This window comes from Bufo gargarizans, chromosome 9, assembly GCF_014858855.1.
Source record: "Bufo gargarizans isolate SCDJY-AF-19 chromosome 9, ASM1485885v1, whole genome shotgun sequence".
NCBI classification, from domain to species: Eukaryota; Metazoa; Chordata; class Amphibia; order Anura; family Bufonidae; genus Bufo; species Bufo gargarizans.
In genome coordinates this window covers 96,766,073-96,791,255 of record NC_058088.1, presented here as the reverse complement: position 1 = coordinate 96,791,255, position 25,183 = coordinate 96,766,073, and the positions used below count along the sequence as shown (strand labels likewise).

Genomic DNA, 25,183 nt, shown 5'->3' with positions numbered 1-25,183 from the left:
ATAGGGGGGCAGATATAAAGCCACATGAGCCGGTCAGCAGCCAATATACAAAGTGCTTCTGGGTGCAGTGAAGGCTCAGCTTCAGGGAATGATAAATGGGCTATGGGGAGGTTAGATCAAGGGAGGTGATAGGCCACCCTGAAAAGATGTGTTTTTAGCAGACGCTTAAAACTGGGCATGTTGTGATTGAGCCTGATTTCTTATGGGTAGGGAATTCCAGAGAACCGGTGCAGCTCGGGAGAAATCTTGGAGCCGGGAGAGAGAGGTTTGGATTTTTGTGAAAGTCAGTCGTAAGTCATTGGCTGAACGGAGAGCATGGGTAGGGTGGTAGACAGAGATGAGGGAAGAGATGTAGGGTGGTGCAGTACTATGGAGGGCTTTGTGGGTGAGGACGAGCAGTTTGAATTGGACTCTATAGTATATTGGTAGCCAGTGTAATGACTGACACAGGGCGGAGGCATCAGAGTAGCGGTTGGACGGATAGGTGACCCTGGCTGCTGCATTAAGAATAGATTGGAGAGGGGAGAATCTGGTGAGGGGGAGGCCAATTAATAGTGAGTTGCAGTAATCAAGGCGGGAGTGGATCAGGGCAACAATGAGAGTTTTTGTTGTTTCCATAGTGAGAAAGGGGCGGATACTAGAGATGTTTTTGAGGTGCAGGTGGCATGAGCGGGAGAGAGATTGAATATAGGGGGTGAAAAAATATCACTGGCAAAAGTCACCCCGAGACAGCGGGTGTGCTGCCTAGGAGTGATGATGGTGTTGCACACCGAGAGGCAGATATCAGGTTTCGGTAGGTTAGTAGATCGACAGAACACAAGTAGTTCAAAAGAATATTCTAGTATTTCTTCTAATAATAATTAGAGATTAGTGAATTTCTCAAAAATTTGATTCGGCTGGTTCACCGAATTTTCAGAAAAAATTAGGTTCGACCCGAATTTATTTGCGAATCGCGTTACAAAAAGGCTATTTTCTTGCTGCAGAGAGCATTTATAGTGGTGTAGAACACTGTGCCTTGCAGTAACACGCATAGGTAGTCTGCTGTGGTAGTGAAACAATACTGAGTCAGTATGACATGTAGATGACAGGCGTCACTCTTAGAATCACTGCACACTTCACTTATTTGGGCAGTTATGCGGCCAAAACTGACCAAATAACTCAATAGTAAACTCAGCCTTACAGATCAATGTTAGCGGCAGGTATAAAGAACCGTGCAGAGGCCCAAGATCCTACTATAGCATGAAATACCACACTCCTTTTACACCAATTCACTGATTCCACATAGAGTTCTACAGAACCTGTTCTATTAAGCGATTGTACAAGTAGAGCCCCCCCGGCAGAGTGGAGAGGGTGTCAGCAGTAAGTTTGTGTTGACGTCACTGATTATTTTGCCCTTCCTCAGATCCGTCAGAAAAATAACCCCCCAAAAAAGGATCCTGTCTGTGGAGCATTCGCCTTCACTTGGTAAGCATTTGGTCAGTAATCCATCAGTATTGCTAAAGCCCAAAAAAACAGGAGTGGATCCAAAACAGACATGACACGTGAATAGAATATTTGCATGTCTTCTGTGTTTTGTACCCACTCCTGCTTTTGGGTAGCAAATCATAAGCAAATTCTGATGAAAAATAGGGACCATGCCATACAGGCCTTATAGCTGTTACATAAACAGGATCAGTTGTGCGTCTCATTTTTCCTTCCTTCTGACAGATCAGAAGACGGGTAAAATAAATGATGTCAGCCAGGCCGAAAGTCAAAATAGTGGCCCAGTTATGAAGTGGGGAGGATGGGAACAGCATGAGAAGTTCAGAGTGGCCCTATGACATAGTGGTGAGGTGGAAGTAGCATAAGGAGACCACAGAGTGGCCCAATGACAGTGTGGAGGTGTCAGCAGCATCAGGAGGTCAAAGAGTGGCACAATGACAGAGTGTGGAGGTGGCGGTAGCATCAGGAGGAGGCCACAGGGTGGCACAATGATAGTGTGGAGGTGGCAGCATCAGCAGGCCCCAGAGTGACACAATGACAGAGTGTGGAGGTGGTGGCAGCAGCAGCATGAGGAGGCCACAGAGTGGCACAATAAAAGAGTCTGGAGGTGGCACCAGCATCATGTGGAGGCCACAGAATGGCAAAATGACAGTGTGGAGGTAGCGGCAGCAGCAGTGGGGTGGCATCAGCATCAAGAGGCTACAAAGTGGCACAATGACAGTGTGGAGGTGGCGGCAGCAGCATCAGGAGGAGACCACAGAGTGGCCCGATGACAGTGTGAAGGTGGCCACAGCAGCATCATAAGGCCGCAGAGTGGTACAATTACAGAGTCTGGAAATGGCAGAAGCATCAGGAGGAGGCCCCAGAGTGGCACAATGACAGTGTGGAGGTGGCAGCAGCATCAGGAGGAGGCCACAAGGTGGCACAATGACAGTGTGGAGATGGCAGCATCAGGATACCTGAGTGGTGGAGGTGGGTGGCAATACCAGTACCAGCTGAAGAAGGTGGGTGAAAGAAGGAGCACTTGACATCAGATGTGTGGCATCAGGTGGGTGGCAGAATCAGAATAGTAGCTGAGGCATGTAGCCAGAAGAAACTGGTCTCTTTTGTCAAATTGTTGGTGTGGCACCTTGGAGGATCTAGTCTATTGCTTTAGGGATTAGTGGGTGAAAATCCTGGCTGATCCATCTTGACAAAAGGTCAGTCTCTCCACATTTTGGGTGGAAAGAGGAGTTCTTCTTAGGGTAACTATGGCCTCTGCCGCACGAAACACCCACTCTGATGCCACACTACTGGCCGGGCAGGACAGCTTTTCCAGGACAAACTCTGCCAGTTGTGGCATCAAATCCAGCTTGTCTGCCCAGTTGTCCAGCGGATCTTCAATGTGGGGTGGCAGGGTGCTGTCCAAGTATTCCACCACCTGCTGGTTCAGGTCCTGCTCCAGGTCTAGCTGCTGCTGCTGGTGAGTAGTTTCTTCACTAGGCGAGTGAACAAAGATGCTCATCAACGACTCTAGATTCAAGCTGCTGCACCATGTCTCCAGTACCCTTACCACCTAGATTTACCAGCATCTGTTCCAGGACATGATGCAGTGAAATTACATTGTTCATCCTGTAGTCCTGGCGACTGACAAATAACGTGGCCTTCTCAAAGGGCCTGAGCAAATGGCAGGTGTCACACATGAGCTGACGATGGCTGACATCAAAGTTACACAGGGAAGTACTACTGTCCGCTTGGATCATCAAGAAATTGTTTATGGCTAGGGTTGAGCGAAGCCGAACTTTAGGATTTTTGAATCCCAGACCCGAACTTTTCAGTAAAAGTTTGGGTTCTAGTTCGGTGATTTAATGGCGCTTTTTGAAAGGCTGCAGGGCAGCCAATCAACAAGCGTTTAACTCGTGTGCCCTTAGAAGCCATCACAGCCATGCCTACTAATAACATGGCTGTGAATGGCCAGTGCAGCATGTGACCCAGCCTCTATACAGGGAGTGCAGAATTATTAGGCAAGTTGTATTTTTGAGGATTAATTTTATTATTGAACAACAACCATGTTCTCAATGAACCCAAAAAACTCATTAATATCAAAGCTGAATATTTTGGGAAGTAGTTTTTAGTTTGTTTTTAGTTTTAGCTATTTTAGGGGGATATCTGTGTGTGCAGGTGACTATTACTGTGCATAATTATTAGGCAACTTAACAAAAAACAAATATATACCCATTTCAATTATTTATTTTTACCAGTGAAACCAATATAACATCTCAACATTCACAAATATACATTTCTGACATTCAAAAACAAAACAAAAACAAATCAGTGACCAATATAGCCACCTTTCTTTGCAAGGACACTCAAAAGCCTGCCATCCATGGATTCTGTCAGTGTTTTGATCTGTTCACCATCAACATTGCGTGCAGCAGCAACCACAGCCTCCCAGACACTGTTCAGAGAGGTGTTCCCTCCTTGTAAATCTCACATTTGATGATGGACCACAGGTTCTCAATGGGGTTCAGATCAGGTGAACAAGGAGGCCATGTCATTAGATTTTCTTCTTTTATACCCTTTCTTGCCAGCCACGCTGTGGAGTACTTGGACGCGTGTGATGGAGCATTGTCCTGCATGAAAATCATGTTTTTCTTGAAGGATGCAGACTTCTTCCTGTACCACTGCTTGAAGAAGGTGTCTTCCAGAAACTGGCAGTAGGACTGGGAGTTGAGCTTGACTCCATCCTCAACCCGAAAAGGCCACACAAGCTCATCTTTGATGATACCAGCCCAAACCAGTACGCCACCTCCACCTTGCTGGCGTCTGAGTCGGACTGGAGGTCTCTGCCCTTTACCAATCCAGCCACGGGCCCATCCATCTGGCCCATCAAGACTCACTCTCATTTCATCAGTCCATAAAACCTTAGAAAAATCAGTCTTGAGATATTTCTTGGCCCAGTCTTGACGTTTCAGCTTGTGTGTCTTGTTCAGTGGTGGTCGTCTTTCAGCCTTTCTTACCTTGGCCATGTCTCTGAGTATTGCACACCTTGTGCTTTTGGGCACTCCAGTGATGTTGCAGCTCTGAAATATGGCCAAACTGGTGGCAAGTGGCATCTTGGCAGCTGCACGCTTTACTTTTCTCAGTTCATGGGCAGTTATTTTGCGCCTTGGTTTTTCCACAAGCTTCTTGCGACCCTGTTGACTATTTTGAATGAAACGCTTGATTGTTCGATGATCACGCTTCAGAAGCTTTGCAATTTTAAGAGTGCTGCATCCCTCTGCAAGATATCTCACTATTTTTGACTTTTCTGAGCCTGTCAAGTCCTTCTTTTGACCCATTTTGCCAAAGGAAAGGAAGTTGCCTAATAATTATGCACACCTGATATAGGGTGTTGATGTCATTAGACCACACCCCTTCTCATTACAGAGATGCACATGACCTAATATGCTTAATTGGTAGTAGGCTTTCGAGCCTATACAGCTTGGAGTAAGACAACATGCATAAAGAGGATGATGTGGTCAAAATACTCATTTGCCTAATAATTGTGCACTCCCTGTATAAGCTGGAGTCACATAGCGCTCTTACTAGTGTAGGGTAGGATGCTGCTGCTGTGAGGGAGAGAATAGGAAATAATCTGTTATCAGAACTTGTTAACTCTGCGATCTACAGCGATTTTTTTGTGTGGGTGCAATGCAACATTTTTGTACCCTGCCCTGAGCCCAGTGACACCAAAAAATATGTTTTATCCATCTGTTAGTTAGGTACAGTAAAGTACAATCCAAGTAAATCCATGTTAGATTCTGTGGGGACAAATATATTATATATATATATATTTTTTTTTTTTTTCCATAAAGTACCTTTGCTGCATTTCTGACAGTCCAATACAACCAGTCAATACTGCTGTTACATTGTTGGTTGACAAATTAAAAAAAATTGTGACCGTGAAGTAATTGTATAAAATTCGCCTGTCATACTGTTGTGTGACCTCAAGAAACTTTTCCTCCTTATGACACCGGCACTGCCTTACTGTCAGTGAACTTAATTGTGGACTATTGGCGGTTACATTGTCGCCTGACATAAACTATCTGTTAGTTTGGTTGGTGAACGCAAAGGATGAGGAGAGCGTCAAATATGGGATGTGGCCGGTTGTGGTGCTGCTGTTGTTGGTGGAGCTCCTGTTGCAGGGAGAGGACGTGGTCGATCTGTGCCAGCTACACGCACAAGTGAAACACCTTCCTCAGGTGCGAGTAGGCGAATGCGGCTCTACGAATGGTGAGGTCAGAACAAGTACAGGCGATAGATTGGGTGGCTGACAGTGCCTCCAGTTCCTTCACGTTGTCTCCCACCCAGTCTCCTGCTAAAAGATCAGAATTGGCACCTGCAACCCATGGTTATCAGTCCTTCACCCCACCCCCTTGTAAATCAGCCAAGCAGTCTGAGCCCCAAGTCATGCAGCAGCACTTCTGCTTTTTGATGACTCTGCTCGCAGGGTTTCCGAGGCCCATCCACATAGCCCTGCCCCAGAAGTGGAAGAGATTGAGTGCACAGATGTCCAACCACTTATGTTTCAGGATGAGTACATGGGAGGACCACCGCAGCACATCTCTGTGATGATGAAACACAGGTGCCAACTGCTGTGGCTTTCAAAAGTGTGCAGACCGACAAGGAGGGCAGGGATGAAGACTGGGTGGAAGATAATGTGGAGAACCATGAGGTCCTCGACCCTACATGGAATCAAGGTCATGTGAGTGACCTGTGTAGTTCGGAGGAAGAGGCGGTGGTCGCATAGAGCCACCAGTACAGCAAAAGAAGGAGCAGGGTGCAAAAGCGGAGCGGCCATCCACTAAACAGTACGCCTGCTACTGCCAACCGCAGCAAGGGACCGAGCACACCAAAGCCAGCTCCAAGGAGTTCCCTGGCGTGGCAGTTCTTCAGACAATGTGCTGACGACAAGACACGAGTGGTTTGCACGCTGTGCAATCAGAGCCTGAAGCGAGACATAAATGTTCTAAACTTGAGCACAACCTGCATGACCAGGCATCTAAGTGCAAAGCACGAGCTGCAGTGGAGTAGACACCTCAAAAACCAAGAAAAGTCTCTGGCTCCTCCTGCTTCCTCTTCTGCTGCAGTCTCGGGCCTCTTTATCCCCCTCTGGAGAGACAGTGGCACGGCAAACAGAGGATGTGTCAGCAACGCCACCACCTGGGTCACCAAGCATCTCCACAATGTCCCATGGAAGCGTTCAGCTGTCTATTTCCCAAACACTGGAGCAAAAGAGGAAGTACCCCCCAACCCACCCACGATCCCTGGCCCTGAATGCCAGCATTTTAAAATTTGTGGCCTTTGAAATGCTGTCATTCCGTCTGGTGGAGACAGAGTTTTAAAAGCCTTATGGCGGTGGCTGTCCCACAGTACGTCGTTCCCAGCCGCCACTACTTTTCCAGGAGAGCCATCCCTTCACTGCACAACCAAGTGGGGGACAAAATCAGGTGTGCACTGCGCAACTCCATCTGTGGCAAGGTCCATCTAACTACGGATACGTGGACCAGTAAGCACAGTCATGGCTGTTATATCTCCCTAACAGCACACAGTGGCGGCTGGGCCTGAGGCGGATAGCAGTTTGGCGCATGGCCCACCACCGAAAATTGCAGGGCGTTTCTCTTTGCCTCCTGTTGCTTCCTCCTCCTACTCCGCTTCCTCATCCTCTACCACCTCCTCATCCTGTCAGCATAACACCTTCACCACCAACTTCAGCACAGCCAGGTGTAAACGACAGCAGGCAGTTTTAAAACTTGTTCACAGCAGGGTGGCACCCAAACCAGCTCATGGCCATCACTGGTGCGTGGCTGGGGGGATACAGAGGACACAGACGATGCACCTCCCACAGAGGACAGCTTTTCGTTGCCTCTGGGCAGCCTGGCACACATGAGCGATTACATGCTGCAGTGTCTCCGCAATGACTGCTGAGTTGGCCACATTCTAACTTGTGCTGATTACTGGGTGGCCACGCTGCTGGATCCCAGTTACAAGGACAACGTACCGTCCTTAATTTCATCACTGGAGATGATCGGAAGATGCGCGAGTACAAGCGCACGCTGGTAGACGTGCTGCTGATGGCATTCCCGCCTGACAGCAGAGGCACAGTGGAAGCACAAGGCGAAGACAGAGGAGGAGGAAGAGGTCGCCAATGCAGCTGGGGCACTGCCAGCAGCTTAGAAGGCAGGGTTAGCATGGTCGGAAATGTGGAAAAGCTTTGTCAACACGCCACAACAACCAGCACCAGGGTTGGCTACCTCCTCCTCCAGAACCGCTTCCACCTACACTGCTACGTCCACCTCCTCCTCAACCTCTTATTCCATATGGATCTTCACCTCCTAGATTATTATTTTTACATATTTTTTGTAATTTCACTAATTTCTCTAACACATTGTTGGGTGACATATCCCAAATATTTGGTTGTGATATACCCCTGCTCTACATAAATTGAAAAACAGAAACAACCATGGGTGTCAATTGCCGATTAAATATACACTAAAATAGTGCGGCTATATAAGCAGACTTCCCAATATTCTGTGTAACCGATGGGGTTCAATGGGGTTCGGATTTGGGATCAAGTTCGGGTCCCGAACTCAAACTTTTTTGTGAAGTTCGGCCGAACCCGTACATCCAGTTGTTTGCTCGACTCTATTTATGACCTTTCTCTGTTCGTACAGTCGGTCTAACATATGGAGGGTGGAATTCCAATGGGTGGAATATCAGCCTATGTTGGGGGATGCCATTCTGCCGCTGCAGCTCAAGGAGTGTATGCTTTGCGATGTACGAGTGGCTAATGTGCATGCAAAGTTTCCTGGCCATTTTTAGGATGTCTTGCAGATGGGTGACTTCAGGAACTGATTGACAATCAGATTGAACACGCGTGCTATGCAGGATGCATGGCTTAGCCGTCCTTGACGCAGCGCCGACAACATGTTCTTCCCTTTGTCGGCCACATGGTTCCGATTTTGAGTTGTTTACCACACAATGGCAAATAAAAAAAAAAGTATTAACTAATAGAAAAAAGGTGTCAGAACATATAACTGCACCGCACAAGGGCTAATAAAATGTAGAAATATTTCCTAGTAATACACCCTGTTAATGGCTGTATCACACAGCACTTGCACCCCAATAAAAAGAACGGTTTGCTGGAATTACAGAGGTAGCATCTATTGCAAACCTGAAAGCAGCAGTATAATGGCAATTTGGATCCCCAGACAGTGCAGAAAGGTGTAATAGTATTGTTTCTATTACCCAGGCTGTACACTCCCCTTTTGAACCCTGTTCTTCTTCAATACTGTGGAATAATTCCTCCCTATCTTTTCCCTACCCTTCTAATGATCTTTCCTTGAACTTCTATTCAGGAAAATTGTGTTCAAGTTTTTTCTACCACTTCCCTAGCGCCTGCTGACATCTCTCCCTGCACTAAGCACACTGGAAAATGGCTGAATCCAAGATGGTTGAGGCTATTTATAGGGCTGTGACATCACAGGGCTGGCTGGCTGCTGATTGGCTGCATGCATGGCATTGTGGGTGTTCTTATCTTCCCAGAGTTCTTTGCTCCATCTCCTAACATGTGTAGCAGCCATTTTAGAAAAAATTTTGATTCGTTACCACAAAGCGTGAGGAAATTCGGAATAGGAGCAAATACATTTTTTCCTGAAATTCGGATCGAATTCCACTTCATCAACTTCGATTTGCTCATATCTAGTCATATATATATATATATATTTTTTTTTTTTAAATATATTTTATTAGTTTATAATACAAAAATTCATATCCATATTACAATTATAATATTATAAAATCCTACAGTCCGTGAAATTTGTAATTTGCAACATGATTAAGAACAATTTCATACAAGTATCCATGCTTATGGAGACATCAAGAATACAAATGGAGATCTCACTTGCTGGGGGAAATGCGGGATACGTCCGTCATCCACAGCCTAATACGGCAAAACAAACACACAAAACATCCCACTTGACATGTTGTTGTCTATACAGGGGAAAAAAAAGGTAAGGGGCCCGCAGCCCGGGCGGCCTCCGGGGAGCGAGCATGTGCCCCGCGCTCTCTCCCCCGATCATGGGCAAGAAATTGACAGGATTGACAGCCATATCACCATTCATCCGATACTCACATTAACCGTACGTAGCGGGCCTACTGCAATCTTTGATCGCAAGCATTTCATGAAACAAGTTTGGGGGTCCAGCAGTCTTCTTTCGCAGTGGAAAAGAAAACTCTTACATATTTTGCTGCCTCATCCCCATATAGTTAGTTTAGGAGTTTAATGCCCGCCTTAACCGTACCACACATATATCCACCTTAGTGTCTCACATATAAAGGGACTCAACTTGAGTATCACTCGGTGATCACCGGCATTTAGGGAATATGTAAACATGAGCACTACCTAAAACCGGCTCTGTCCCGCTGAGAAAACACCTCTTGGTGCCCATACAACGTGTGTCATATCCCTGCCTGAAGTCGAGCCGCATGTCTGACAGAGAGAGCCGCGTCCCAGGGCACACCCAGTCGCCGGGCTGCCCAATATCCCGGGCTCCGGGTCCCCACCCATAACCGGCACGGTAGTGTGGTTCGATTAAAAATCATAGTTTAATGCCGGAAGGTACCGCCATCCCCCAGCATTCCTAGAGATACTCCAGTACCCAAATGCAGCTTCACCTCCTTAACTATTTATGATTCATATAGATGGGGCCGGACTAATAGGATCATCCCCAGCCCACCCCGCCAAACCCCCCCCCCCCCCCACCTTGCAGGAAAAAAAAAAAAAAAAAAAAAAAATTATTATTTAGGCTTGTCCCAGTCTGCCCACAGTTTGCCCCACTTTAGATAGGATCCTCTTTGTTTATACAAAATCCTCTCGTAACTTTTCACTTTCTCGACCAAGCTTAACCAGTGGTTGCAGTCTGAAGCAGAAGAGCAAAACCATAATCTGGAAATGAGAAGCCTGGCCAAAAACATTACCTTGATCAATAGTTGGCGTTTTATAGGCTGGTAATTAACCTCTGATAAATCTCCCAGGACCCATATCCTGGGGGACAAAGGGACATCAATATTGAGTTTACGAGCCAAATTAATTTGGACCGATCTCCAATAGCTGCTCACCATTGGGCAATCCCAAAACAAATGTAAATGATCTGCCTCGGAATTGCCACAGCGTGGGCAGTCAGAGGAGGCTCTAAGTCCTCTCCTATATAACCACCTAGGTGTCACATATATTTTGTGCAAAATATTAAATTGTACAACAGTGTGATTAAAGTTGTGTGAAACGGATTTTAAACTTTCCCCTATATTCTCCCAATCTGGGGGACCCATATCTAAAAGTACAGAAGACCAGGATCTTTGTCCTGGAGAAAGAACACCCAAAAAAAATTCTTTCATTAAGTGTCTATAACAATGTGATATTTTAATTCTCGTGACAGTTTTTTTACAGAATAAATCATGTAAGAATTGCGGAGTATCTATAGAAAGAAGGTGGCTATTCAAAGTAGTAGAAAGTGCTGACCTCAATTGAAAGTATGCATACCAAGCCACCTCGCCCAGGTTTGATCTTTGCCTTAGCTCCGTCAGAGACAGGATTTGTCCGCCGCTGACCACCTGATATAAGTGCTGAACATTCTTAGTCCTCCAATACTGGCAACAACGCAAGTCCCCTAACTCCAAGAGCTTTGAGTTATGCCACAGTGGAGTACAAATAAGTGATGCCTTGACTCCACACCAGCTCCTTATAACTAACCACGTCTTTATAGCCATTCTGCAAAAAAGTGTATACCCAGTCTGTGGGTTTGCTAAATAATCGGACTCCAATACAGTAAAAAAATCCGAAAAACCTGAGTCTTTCACCACTCTGTTGCAGAAATGGCTACTTTCCCAATCATTAAAAAAACAAAGTTGAGAGGCCACAAAATAGCCCTTAAAATAAGGGAGGTTAAGACCTCCCTGATTATAGGGCATAGAAAAATAGAGTGCCTTCAGTCTCACGCGCTTCCTCCCCCATAATAGATCATTAATCATCCGCTCTATCAATCTAAAATACTTGTCCATGATCCATACAGGCGAGTTGCGCAGGACATAAAGAACCTGGGGCAGCACTACCATTTTTATTAGAGAGATTCTATCCGCTCTTGCGGGCAGAATTTTTTGCCATATCTTAATTTTTAGCCTCAGCTTTTTCAAAAGGGGAATCAAATTGAGTTGTAAGAATTCCTGAGGTTCGGCAGAGACTGAAATCCCCAGGTATTTTATTGAATCGGAAATTGTTAGCTGGTTGTCCCAGTCGCCTCGCAGCTCATCTATAGGGAGGAGAACAGTCTTCTCCCAATTAATCTGCAAACCAGACGGAGCAGAAAAAGAACCCACCAAATCCATTATTCGAGGGAGAGTGGTTTCTGTTTGATGGACAAAAACCAAGATGTCATCTGCGTAGAGGGATACACGATCATGCTTTCCCATTACACCAAAGCCGGACACCTGCAAGTCTTGCCTAATGCTAACTGCTAAGGGTTCAATATAAATGTTAAACAAGAGGGGGGAAAGAGGACATCCTTGACGGGTACCTCTTCCTAGGGAAAAACTCTCAGAGATCGTATCATTGATCCTAATCCTGGCAACTGGAGAGCCATATAGTAACTGCACCATTGACATAAATCTCGGACCAAATCCCATTTTTTTCATCACCTCCCAGAGAAAAATCCACTCCACCCTGTCGAAGGCTTTAGTAGCATCCAGCGACAGGATGGAGCGGGAACCGCACCCCGGTGATTGAATATTCATAAATAACCTATGCAAATTATGATGGGTGCCTCTCTTTGGCATAAAGCCGTTTTGATCTGGGTGGATAATAGTGGACATAACCCGCGAAAGCCTCCTAGCCAAAACTTTTGATAGTAGCTTAGCGTCAGTATTTAGTAAAGAAATTGGTCTATAGGAACTCATTTCTATAGGGTCTTTATCCTTTTTGGGAATTAGAACAATAAGAGCTTCCATCATAGAGCAGGGTAAACCCCCTCCCTGTATTGCTTGGGAAAAAACCTCTAGTAGCTGAGGGAGAATCACATCGCTGTATTTGCGGTAAACCTCGTATGGAAGGCCATCCATCCCTGGCGACGAGTTCCCCGAGATAGACCCCAAGGCCTCCTGGAGCTCCGAAAGAGACAACTCCTCTTCCAGATACTCTATTTGGGCTTCACTTAAAGTAGGAAGTGGAATCTTCCTCAAGAACTGCGTCGCCAGATCAGATGACAAGCCAGGAGAGGAGCTATATATATGAGAGAAATATTTTAAAAAGGCATCTCTAATTCCTTCTGGGTCTGTTATAATTTCCCCCACTGTGTTACGAATCGAGACAATAGATTGATTTTTCTTATCTTGTTGTGTAATTATCCTGGCTAGAAGCTTACCAGGGCGTCCGGACTCCGAAAAATATTTTAAACCCTTAAAGAATACTCTATGGTTTGCTTTCTCTATTATATATTTCTCCAAAGAACAACTGGCCTTCTGCATCTCTTCCCTGTTATACTCGGAAGGTTGGCTGGTAAATCGTTCACTTGTGTCTGCAGCAACCTTGACCAGTTCCTCCTCTTTTTTCTTAAATGTTCTCTTTGCTGCAGCAATCTCACTTATAAACACCCCCCTCAGATATGCTTTCAGGGCGTCCCATACTATATTGATGTCAGCAGAGGGGAAGTTCACCTCCCAAAAGGAGGATATCAATAGTTTAATAGGCTGAGGGTTATCCATAATAGTAAGCCAGTATGGATTCAGCTTAAATCCTAGCCCCCTATTATCCTTATTCTCCCCAATGCAGACCTCAACCAGTACGGGCGAGTGGTCCGAGACTGTTCTTACCCCATATCGTATCTTCCGGATATTACACAAGTTGCTCTCATTAGTAAATGCTAAATCAATCCTAGACATTGCTCTACCACCCCGGCTAACACAAGAGTATACTCTCTTTCCTCCGCCAAGATGTTCCCATATATCCACCACTCCAACCTCCGAGCAAAACTGTGGCAACGGTGAATTACATAAATTCCTCCCTCGATCTACGTCTAATGTGAATCTGTCTCTGTTCGGGTCCATAACCGCATTGAAGTCCCCCATCAGGACTAGCCGGCATTCTGGCCTCCTTTCAGAAAAAAGCATCAACTGGGTCAGTGGGTACATTGAAAAAGGCGGAGGTATATAGAAAAAGGCAAGAATATAACTATGCCCATGCAGCTTACCATACAGAAAGATAAATCTGCCCTGATCATCTATGTAAGATTCTATAAGGATAAAGTCCACAGAATTATGAATCAGCACTGAAACGCCCCTAGAGGAGCTGCTAAAAGTGGAATGGTAAGATTGAGAATACCATCCCGTTGTCAAGCGGGACACAGTTTCTTTAGTGAGATGAGTTTCTACTAAACAAATAACTGCTGGAAGGTATCTTTTTAATGCATCCATAATAGCTTGCCTTTTGACCCTTTCCCCAAGCCCTCTAACATTCCAAGTTACAATTCTAGTGGCCATCCTTCAGTACTACGGAAACAGACACGGGACAAACCAAAGAAAAAAGAAAAAAAAACAAACGCCCCTACCTGCAAGGTGGGTTCCCTTTCCCCCCTCCCCTTTCCCCCCCATCCCCCCTCTCTATTGATCCGCCCAATCAGCAAACCTCTAACCTCTAGCCAATCTCCCCCCCCCCCCCCGCTCCATCCCCCCTCCAACATTTCAATCATAATAATGCACGATTTCAAATATCCCTTTGCTCCATCCAGTCCAGCGCTTGCTGTGGTGTTTCAAAAAAAAGAGAAGTCCCATTATGGATCACTCTTAATTTCGCTGGATACTGTAGGGAATATTTAATCCCCTTTGATGCCAGGCGTTTCTTTATCTCCATGAAATTTCTTCTTTTATCCTGAGTCTGCCGGGCAAAATCAGGAAAAAAGAGCAACCTAGTGCCCTGGTACTCAACAGGGGTGCATTCTCTTGCTCTTTTCAATATCATATCTCTATCCATGGATGATAATAATTTCATTAAGATTGCTCGCGGCGGCCTCCCTGGAATAGGTTTCCCTCCTGGGATACGATGGACTCTTTCTATCTGAAACATGGAAGAAAAATAGTCACTGCCTAAGTTATGCAAGACCACATCTTTAAGTTGTTCCTCTAAGTGTCGGCCTTCCGCTCCCTCTGGGAAACCAATTATACGGACGTTGTTTCGCCTTGACCTATTTTCAAAGTCCTCTAGCTTATTATGTAGTGCTTGGTTTTCTGAAGCAAGGGACAGAGTTTTGGATTTTAGCATGTTAATATCGGTTTGCAAAGAGTCCACTGTTTTTTCCACATTAAGGACTCGCTCGCGGATCTTTACCAGGTTCTCTCTTATTACAGAAATGTCACTCTGTACAGACCCTAATTGGATAGACATCTCCTGCACTAGAGTGCCATTGTGCTCTACGGCCAAGAGAATTTTATCCAGAACAGAAGGGTCATGTTCAGTTCGCATCTGAGCGGATAGGTCCTCCCCCCCTGCTTCCTGATCTACCTCCGCTAAACCATCCTCAGAAAATTCGTCAGTTTGGGGAATTTTTGCAGATTTTTTCAGATTAGCAGAGGACTTTGTTTTGGCTAAGTTCTTTTCATTTAGGAAGGGCGACTTCAAGAACTTATCAATTTTATTCTCTGGGGTCTTGGAGCCCAGCTTTGTTACAGTAGAGTCAATCGACCGTCGTTTTGGGGCCATTCTTTTTTCCTTCTCTTTTTTTTTTTTTTTTTTTTCCTTTCCCTTCCCGACTCTCCTTTCTAGCCTCTTTTTACTCTTTTTTTCCCCCTTTGCTTTAATTTACACTCTTCTTTATGTCCCCTTTACTTCTTTCCCCTCTGCTCCTATTCCTCCCTTTTTACTTCTCTTTATTGGCCCTTTCCTTTATACTCTTGTCCCTCTATTCACCCCTTTAACCCTCCCTCTCCACCCCCACACAGGGAAGGGGAACACCAGATTTCGGCTCTGTGCAGCCGGAAAACTTAATCAAGTAGCAGTAAAGCCACGATAGTTAGTTTCTCACGTGGCCCGACGAGGGAGACGAGGATCCTCAGGATGAAAAAAGATCCAGATGACAAATGGCCACTTCAGGGAGGAGGAAACTGCAGGCAAACGGTTTTCAGGTGAAAAAATGAAAAAATCCCACCGATCACCAGCAGGGGGAGCCAGCAGCAAGCGAACCAGGGGGCTGGTGAACAGCTGAGCAGAGAACGCCGATCCGAACACACCCACACCGCAGGAGGAGAGAAGGCAGCAGAGAAGGGAGACGGACGATCCGGACAAGGGAAGACCCAGCAGCAGGAACACAGAAGAGGAGACCAGCGTCAGGAACCGGAACCAGAGGCCAGAGAGGAGCAACAGGAGCCAGCAACCAGCAGCCGAATCGGTAAGTAGATCGCAGGGCCCCCTGCACTCAGAACCGCTAACGGCACTGGAGCATGGCAGCACGCTGGGGGCAGTCGGCGCTCAGTCAGCGCCCTGGATCAGACGGAGCCAGGAGCTTGGAGGGGAGGAGGCATGCAGGGGGAGAGCGAAACGTGACGTGTTCACGTCATCACGCTACGCCCCCGTGTTAATTGGTTCTTAGTCGGCGGCCCGACTGGTTCTTGATCTGTAACACCATATATATATATATATATATAATAAAGAAAGTCCGCAGCACTCCTTAAAGTAAAAAATGTGCAGTTTATTCACACATGTCAAAAAAATAGACAACGTTTCGGTTCTCTCACAGAACCTTTCTCAAGTCAGGTGAAACATAAAGTGCAATAGTGCCAATATAAATACATAGTAAGATTGTTCCCAATCACTTCATCAACCAATACAAACATGGTACACTCCCCTCTTGTGGACGAATAACGCTTCACTCATCTGTCTCAATTATCCGTGTCGACAGACTCACAGACTGATGTTACATGTGCCATAAGATTGTAGCCGTGTTACATCCCCATAATCCATATCACAGTGTGACCAATACAAAAGTGCTTAGTGCATTAAAAAAATTCCTAATTTCTATACCTTGCTGGGGGTGTAGCTGAATATATGACTGGCGTCTTATCAGGTGTAGGTCCGCGGTACCTCTGCGCGTCTCGTCCCCGCTACTGCGCATGTGCCAATCACTCACCAGCTGTTCGGCCGCACACACGCTATATGCGTCACCGATAGGCGGAGTTCAAGCGCCGTCTCCTCTGGCATGCTGCGTCACTCACGCGCCAACACAAGAAGTGCCGGACCTTCGTGAACACATCAGCCAGTGTCACTGCACTTCTCCTTACCGCCATCTTACAGCAGGGCAATATTTATGGCAACACATACTCTAACCGCAATTACCACCCCAGCAAGGATAGATAACAATGCTACTATACAATTCAATTAGTAACAAAATCAATAACATAATAATATAGATCAACACAATATATTATGTATAAAAATAAAATAAAAAATGGACAACCCCTAAAAGGACCGCATGACTATGCAAATTATCGGGAACAAACGTTCATAGGAATGCTTGTTCATGACAATTGACGTTCATTCATTGGCTGATGGATATTTTTCATCAGGATGATAAAGGCCCAACTGTTGGCAGCCCATCTCCCTGTGTAGATTTGCTGCTGAACAGAATGAGGGAGGAATAAATCATTCCTCCCGATAACGAATGTTTGCATTTGCCTGTGTGATCATCCATCAGCGTTCACATTGCTCGTACATTGAGCAGTGTAATACCAACCTAACTTTACATAACAAGCAATCTTCTAGCCACGTGAAAGCAGGAAGATATCTCGGGTGGATAGTTTTATATGCATAAGAAAGGAGTAGACTTCTAGTATAGGACAATAGCAATCTGGATGTGACAATAGCAAGGGAGGAAAAAGACCTTCATATTCCAAGGACACACAACAGTCTAAGGGCTCATTCACATGACCGTATGAATGGGTCCGCACCCATTCCGCAATTTTGCAGAAAGTGAGCAGACCCATTCATTTCAATGGGGCCGCAAAAGATGGAGGACAGCACACGGTGTACTGTCCACATCCGTAGTTTCATTCCACGGTCCAACAAAAAAGATAGAGCATGTCCTATTATCCGCAATCTCGGACAAGAATAGGCATTTCTATAATGGGCCGCCCATTCCATTCCCCAATTTGCGGTCCGCAAAACATGGTACAGTCATCTGAATGCATCCTAAAGGGAATATATCACCAGTTTCACAGGTACAAATGCCTATGACAGATGCCCTTTAAACAAGATAGGAACGTATATCCTTTTTTTTGTAGATTTTTTGTTCTATTTTCTGAACATGATTATCAGTTGTTACCAGCATATAGAGATATGCTTTACAGAAAGAAGATCTTTCCTTGAACTTCTATTCAGAAAAATAAAAGTGTTCAAGTTTTTTCTACCACTTTCCCTAGCGCCTGCTGACATCTCTCCCTGCACTAAGCACACTGGGCCATAGACACAATAGACATAGACGCATAATGGGCCATAGACACAATGGACATGTTTTTGGCATGTTCTGTAACCTGTGCAGATAGACTGTGCTATAACCTATTATGAATGATAGCTCTTGTGTTATATACAGTCAGGTACATAAATATTGTGGCATCAACACAATTTTAACATTTTTGGCTCTATACACCACCACAATGGATTTGAAATGAAACAAATAAGATGTGCTTTAACTGCAGACTGTCAGCTTTAATTTGAGGGTATTTACATCCAAATCAGGTGAACGGTGTAGGAATTACAACAGTTTGCATATGTGCCCCCCCCCACTTGTTAAGGAACCAAAAGTAATGGGACAGAATAATAATCATAAATCAAACTTTCACTTTTTAATACTTGGTTGCAAATCCTTTGCAGTCAATTACAGCCTGAAGTCTGGAACGCATAGACATCACCAGACGTTGGGTTTCATCCCTGGTGATGCTCTGCCAGGCCTCCACTGCAACTGTCTTCAGTACCTGCTTGTTCTTGGGGCATTTTTCCCTTCATTATTGTCTTTACCAAGTGAAATGCATGCTCAATCGGATTCAGGTCAGGTGATTGACTTGGCCATTGCATAACATTCCACTTCTTTCCCTTAAAAAACTCTTTGGTTGCTTTTGCAGTATACTTTGGGTCATTGTCTATCTGCACTGTGAAGCGCCGTCCAATGAGTTCTGAAGCATTTGGCTGAATATGAGCAGATAATATTGCCCGAAACACTTCAGAATTCATCCTGCTGCTTTTGTCAGCACTCACATCATCAATAAATACAAGAGAACCAGTTCCATTGGCAGCCATACATGCCTACGCCATGACACTACCACTACCATGCTTTACTGATGAGGTGGTATACTTTGTGAAGGCTTTTTTAGATGTCGTTTGGCAAACTCTAATCTGGCCTTCCTGTTTTTGAGGCTCAACAATGGTTTACATCTTGTGGTGAACCCTCTGTATTCACTCTGGTGAAGTCTTCTCTTGATTGTTGACTTTGACACACATACACCTACCTCCTGGAAAGTGTTCTTGATCTGGCCAACTGTTGTGAAGGGTGTTTTCTTCACCAGGGAAAGAATTCTTCGGTCATCCACCACAGTTTTCTGTGGTCTTCCGGGTCTTTTGGTGTTGCTGAGCTCACCGGTGCATTCCTTCTTTTTAAGTATGTTCCAAACAGTTGTTTTGGCCACGCCTAATGTTTTTGCTATCTCTCTGATGGGTTTGTTTTGTTTTTTCAGCCTAATGATGGCTTGCTTCACTGATAGTGACAGCTCTTTGGATCTCATCTTGAGAGTTGACAGCAACAGATTCCAAATGCAAATAGCACACTTGAAATGAACTCTGAACCTTTATCTGCTCATTGTAATTGGGATAATGAGGGAATAACACACACCTGGCCATGGAAAAGCTGAGAAGCCACTTGTCCCATTACTTTTGGTTCCTTAACAAGTCGGAGGCACATATGCAAACTGTTGTAATTCCTACACCGTTCACCTGATTTGGATGTAAATACCCTCAAATTAAAGCTGACAGTCTGTTTGTTTTATTTCAAATCCATTGTGGTGGTGTATAGAGTCAAAAAAATAAATACAAATTGTGTAGATGTCCCAATATTTATGGACCTGACTGTATATATTTTAATATGGGGGGGGAGGGGGGGGGGGGAGAGATCGCTACAATAAACCAGGTGCATGAGCCAGCCCAGGGTTAAAGAAAACAGATGCTTATTTTCCAAAACGAAAATAGGTACAGCTTCCAGCAGCCAAGGTCCAAACAAACTCAACTTACAGGGGTTGTCCGAGTTATGAAAAAAAAATAATATAGCACTGAAAATCTGATATATAACTGAGCTAAGCAAGTTTTATGCAATTTTTTTTAATTTTTTTCCTAATTTCCCTGGTTCTTTTCTGGCTCTTTGTTTACATGCAATAACAACAATCTCTGCCCCTCCCCCTGCTCTGCTAAGGAAGTGAATACAAGTGCTGCCCTGAGTGACATGTCTGCCTGCTGGGAGACTCTGCAGCATGTTGTATGTGTAGGACTACAAGTCCCAGCTGTATAATGACACTGCTAAGGGAGTGGATACAAGAGCTACCCTGAGTGCCGGGAGACTCTGCAGCATGTTGCATGTGTAGGACTACATGTCCCAGCTGTATAATGGCACTGCTAATACACACAGGATCTTCCCCCTACCTTATTGTGCAATGCTCTCTCTAGTAGATCAGCTCCAGTGCCCAGAATTGTCCCTGCTGCAGAGCTGTGCAGCTGTAGGGGTTAAGAATCCTAGCAAAGAGCAGACGGCAGTGAAGGGGGTGTGGCCAGCACAGTGACGTTTCGTTTACAGGCTTGTAAACGAACATTATCAGCACAGGGAGAGAAGCTAACATCACAGGTCATGTGACCCTCTGTGAAATCTGAGAAACCAAGCACTGGAGATAAAGTGAGTGAATTAGAAAGCTGTTACATTTGCTTAGTTAGGAACATAGAAAGAATAAAAAAATAACTCGGATAACCCCTTTAAAGTCCGCTTAGTTCAGCACAACATAATCAATAGAACAGTCCGTTCAAAAATAAAAGTATTTTTACCCTGGGTTCTTTTTAGTCTGTGGTAGATTCCAGTTGGCTTTCCTACCAAACTTTCCACATGTCCTCAGTTTCCAGCTCTGTTCACAGCCAGCCACAGCAGTATGTCCACCACACATACACTCCACACCACCCTCTCACTCACTTCCTTTTCCTCTTATCAGGAGAGGGAGTTAACCCTGTGGGTACCGGATCCCAGGTAGTGCTTTCTTAAAGGCACCACAACCCAAATAATGGTGATACATATCTGTCACTGAGGACCCAACCTTGGAGTCCTCTACATATCCCCCCCCCTCTGCCCCGACGCGGGGGCGGTGGAGGCACTTGTGGATAAAATGCAATGCACCCGGGAGAGAGCATCAGCATTCTGATGTTGAATCCCTGATCTATGTTCGACCACAAAGTTGAAATCCTAGAGAGAGAGGAACCATCTCGTGACCCTGGCATTGGTCTGTTTGTGCTGTCTCATCCAGGTCAATGGGGCATGGTCGGACACCAGGCAGAATTTCCTACCCAGCAGGAAATATCACAGAGAGTCTAGAGCCCACTTGATGGCCAGACACTCTCGCTCTACCACAGCATAGTTCCTCTCTGCTGCTGTCAGCTTCCTGCTGAGAAAGACCACAGGGTGTTCCTCCCCATTTACCACCTGAGACAGGACGGCACCTAGACCTGCACTTGAAGCATCTGTCTAGACCACAAAATATTTTGAGAAGTCCGGTGCGACAAGCACTGGAGACTCACATAAGGCCCTTTTAAGTTTCTGTAAAGCCTCCTTAGCCTCCCTACTCCATTTGATCATGACAGATTTCTTTCCTTTTGTTAAGTCTGTCAAAGGGGCCGCAATAGTGGCAAAGTTAGGGACAAATCTCCTGTAGTAGCCCACTATCCCCAAGAACGCCCGAACCTGCTTCTGGGTAAGAGGGCGAGGCCAGTTCTGTATGGCTTTTTACCTTGCTCATCTGTGGCTTTACTAGCCCTCTGCCTATGGTATATCCCAGGTACTTTGTTTCTTCCATTCTAATGGTGGACTTTTCCGGGTTCACTGTAAACCCTGCCCCTTTTAAAGAGTCTAGAACTGCCTGGACCCGAGGGAGAAGGGATTCCCAATCGGTACTGAAAATTACAATGTCATCCAGGTGTACTGATGTGTACCGTCCATGGGGACGCAATATCTTGTCCATAGCTCTTTGAAACGTAGCAGGAACAGAGTGTGAGCCGAAGGGCATCCTTTTGTATTGCCAGTAGCCCTCCGGAGTGGAGAATGCCGTCTTTTCTCTGGCTTCCCGGGTGAGAGGAATTTGCCAGTACCCCTTTGTGAGATCCAGCGCAGTGATATATCGGGCAGGCCCTAATCTCTCAATTAATTTGTCTACCCGGGGCATCGGGTAGGCATCAAACTTTGAAACCTCATTTAGTTTTCTGAAGTCATTGCAGAATCGCAGTGTGCTGTTGGGCTTTGGTACCAACACAATCGGACTTGACCATTCACTCAGTGATTCTTCAATGACATCCAGCTCAAGCATTCTTTTTACTTCTTCAAATGCCGCTTTCCTCTGGGCCTCTGGAACTCGGTATGGCTTAAGCCGGATTATCACATTGGGCTCTGTGACAATGTTATGTTTAACGACATTAGTGAGCCCTGGCAAACCTGAGAATTTATCTCTGTTTCTCTGAAGAAACTCCATTGTTTGTTGCCTTTGGGACTTGGACAGCGTGTCAGCCACAAATACCTGGTCAGCTCCTACAGGGTCCTCTACCATGACCCTTGCCATAGCGGTCACTTGATCCCGATCTTTCCAGGATTTCAACAGGTTTACATGGTAGATCTGGTAGGGTTTCCTCTTCCCAGGCTGGTGTACCTTATGATTCACCTCACCTACCCTTTCTACCACCTCAAATGGACCCTGCCACCTGGCTAAGAACTTGCTTTCCACAGTGGGAATCAGAACCACTACTCGGTCTCCTATTGAAAACTACCTTAATTAAGCTGACCAGTTATATACCCGCCTCTGGGCATCCTGGGCCTTCTGGAGATGTTCCTTAACCAGCAGCATCACTTTAGCCACTCTCTCTCTCATTTGGGAGATGTGTTCTACCAGGGTCTGGTGCGGTGAGGACTCACCTTCCCAGGTTTCCTTCACCAAATCCAGAAGTCCACGGGGTCTCCACCCATACAGGAGTTCAAATGGCGAGAATCCCGCTGAGGCCTGCGGAACCTCCCATATGGCGAACAACAAGGCTGGTAGCAACATGTCCCAATCTTTTCCGTCCTTCTGGACTACTCTTTTTAACATGAGCTTTAATGTTTTGTTGAATCGCTCTACAAGGCCATCTGTCTGTGGGTGATAGACGGACGTCCGCAACTGTCGGATCTGAAACAGCTTGCAGAGGTCCGCCATGACTTTCGACATAAACGAGGTGCCCTGGTCTGTCAAGATCTCCTTGGGCAGCCCCGTGCGGGAGAACATCTGAAACAATTCCCAACTAGGGCCTTAGAGGAGGTGTTCCTTAATGGGACCGCCTCTGGGTACCTAGTTGCGTAATCTACCAAAACTAGTATGTGCTGATGTCCCCATGCTGATTTTACCAACTGCCCCACCAGGTCCATGGCAGTCCGCTTAAACGGTACCTCGATTATGGGCAAAGGTACCAGGGGGATCCGATAGTCTGACACTGGGGCTGTTAGCTGGCACGTGGGGCAGGACGCACAATACCTCTTCACCTCTGCCTTTACCCCAGGCCAGTAGAACCTGTCTGTTATCCTGGCCTCTGTCTTCTCTGCTCCCAGGTGTCCGCATAATGCATCATTATGCACCAAATGAGGAGCTGTCTCAGATACGAGTGGGGCACCAGTAGCTGTTTGATTTCTGCCACTCGGTACAGCAAGTTCCCGTTTAGCGCAAAATGAGGGAACCTGAGTTCTGCCTCGGGTACCTGTGAGACTCCGTTTATAACCACTTGCTCTCTAGCATGTGTTAAGGAGAGATCCTGTAACTGAGTTCGACTGGCAGGTCGAAATAGGCCTGTTGAGGGTCACCCGTAAGAAAGGGCGGGCGCGATGATGCTGGCCCATTGGTCCTGAGGCCACCCTTCTCTCTCTGCTACTCTCTCGAAAGGCAACAGGAAGGCCTCAACGTCATCACCAGATGTCAGTTTTTGTAATAGGCGGCTGGCTCTTACAGCAACTTGGGGCCCAGGGCCCTGGGGCATTGTTCGCTTGCACTTGTCCTTGAGCCAACTGTTGTACAGCCTCCTTTAATGCAGCTACCTGAGCTTGTGTAGCTTCCTGATGTGCAGTAAGCTGAGCCATCAGCACACGGTTTGTCTCTTGCTGCGCCACCATTGCTTCCTCAGAGATTTCACCCAAGACATGCAAAACAGGGTACTGTCTCTTTAAATGTCACTTTTTATGATTTAAACGGCTTTTGTGGCTCTCATGCCCTGCCCGCATTCAACACCAATTGTAATATGGGGGGGGGGGGGGGAGATCACTCCAATAAACCAGGTGCATGAGCCAAACTTTCCACATGTCCTCAGTTTCCTGCTCTGTTCACAGCCAGCCACAGCAGTATGTCCACCACACACTCCACACCCCCGCCTCACTCACTTCCTTTTCCTCTTATCAGGAGAGTGAGTTAACCCTGTGGGTACCGGATCCCAGGTAGTGCTTTCTTAAAGGCACCACAACCCAAATAATGGTGATACATATCTGTCACTGAGGACCTAACCATGGCGTTCTCTACAATATATATATAAATTACCAGAGTATATCTTTTATTTTTATTTTTAACAATAGATATTGACATGGAAAATTAAAAAATAACCACCAAAAGTTCTCAAGGGCATGTTTAACATAAAAACATGATTTAAACAGTAGGTCATTTTTAGTGTTGAGCAAACCCAAACTGTAAAGTTCAGGTCCGTATTGAACTTTAAGATTTTTGGTACCAAGACCCAAACCCGAACTTTGCCGGAAAAGTTTGGGTTCGAGTTCGGTGCTCGGGCATTTAATAAAGCTTGTTGAAAGGCTGCAGGGCAGCCAATCAACAAGCCTTTAAGCTGTGCGCCATTAGAAGCCATCACAGCCATGCCTTCTTATGGCCGGTGATTGGCCGGCCGGTGCATCATGTGACCCAGTCTCTATATAAGCTGGATCACGTGTAGCACCGCCCATCAGCTCTCAGTAGTGAAGGGACAGAAAGCAGGCAGCTAAAGTGAGGGGCAGTGTTAGTGCAATTTTTTGTGGGTGCAATACACCATCTTTGCACCCTTGACACAGAAAGATAACGTGACAAGGAAATTGATATAGTTAATCCATCTGTTAGTTAGGTGCACGTAATATACCCATTTATTGCGTGAAGTACACCTGCACTGCATACGTGACAGGGAAATTGATATAGTTAATCTGTTAGTTCAGTGGGTGACCTCAAAGAATGAGGAGAGCATCAAATAAAGGAACGTGGCCCTGGTCGTGGTGCTGCTGGCGGTTGGTGGAGCTCCTGTTGCAGGGAGAGGACGTGGTCGATCTGTGCCAGCTACACACCCAAATAAAGCACCTTCCTCAGGTGC

The 25,183-nt window shown here is 45.8% G+C and overlaps 1 protein-coding gene across 5 annotated transcripts in view; it reads left to right on the top strand.

The window, feature by feature from the left end:
* Positions 1 to 25,183, top strand: part of SH2D1A (SH2 domain containing 1A) — a 146,207-nt gene that overhangs the window by 89,555 nt on the left and 31,469 nt on the right. The window lies entirely within an intron of this gene.